Source organism: Artemia sp. Qi Xiang Cuo, unplaced genomic scaffold (genome assembly GCF_049724085.1).
Source record: "Artemia sp. Qi Xiang Cuo unplaced genomic scaffold, ASM4972408v1 HiC_scaffold_2969, whole genome shotgun sequence".
Lineage (NCBI taxonomy): Eukaryota > Metazoa > Arthropoda > Branchiopoda > Anostraca > Artemiidae > Artemia > Artemia sp. Qi Xiang Cuo.
The window spans coordinates 66760-67626 of NW_028300365.1; positions in this window are offsets into that span (position 1 = coordinate 66760).

Sequence of the window (867 nt, forward strand, 5' to 3'; positions counted from 1 at the left end):
CACATTCTGCCTACCGGGTAGCTGCCTGAAGAAAATCAACTTTGCCCCTGCAAATGTGAATTAATCAATTTGATAATCTATACGTACGTGGGAGAAACTGTGCCTATACTCCTCCGTGGAATTCAACTTACAATCCTACAAAATAAACCATGGAAAGCATTCCCTGCTCAGTATTGAGTTGTGTAATCAAACCTAGAGAGACTCCCCACAAAACATGGTCGGACCTTTTAAGTGGAGGTCTGGGGTAAGCTCGCCCACAAACAGTGGTTAATTTGTTGGGGGCGGTCTCCTCCCCAAATTCCCTACGATAAAATCGACCCATGTCCAACCTAGATTGATATTATCCAAAACAAAGAAATTACCAGTACAAGGAGTCTAATTACGGACTGAACATTTCTAGATCATGGCAACAGAATCAAAGCCCATCTGTAAAGCGATAACGGATACGGAGTTTATTACAATAATGAATACGAAGGAGAACGTAATATATTCGGCAGCCATGGTAGTCGTGGACGAACAAGGAAAAGAGATATAAGCAAATGAATGGGATTTAACCTACAACCTTAAAGGGTATGCACCCCACACTTATAAGTACGGATTAGCACTCGCGAATACCCCTAAATATCACCCAGCTAGAGGGGAAGTTAAAACAAAATATAAAAAAAGAAGCGCAAAACAACTTGGTTGTTTGCAGTTATAATAATGGGACGTTTGCAAAAGAATCTCAATATCAAATATTTCTATTTCAAAGGACCCACTCAAACAGACCTCTTACTCCTTGATAAATGTAGAGCTCCAAAAATTTGTTATAATATAGAGAAGAATCCCGAACGTGTTAAGTACGAAGGCATACATCATCCCCTATCA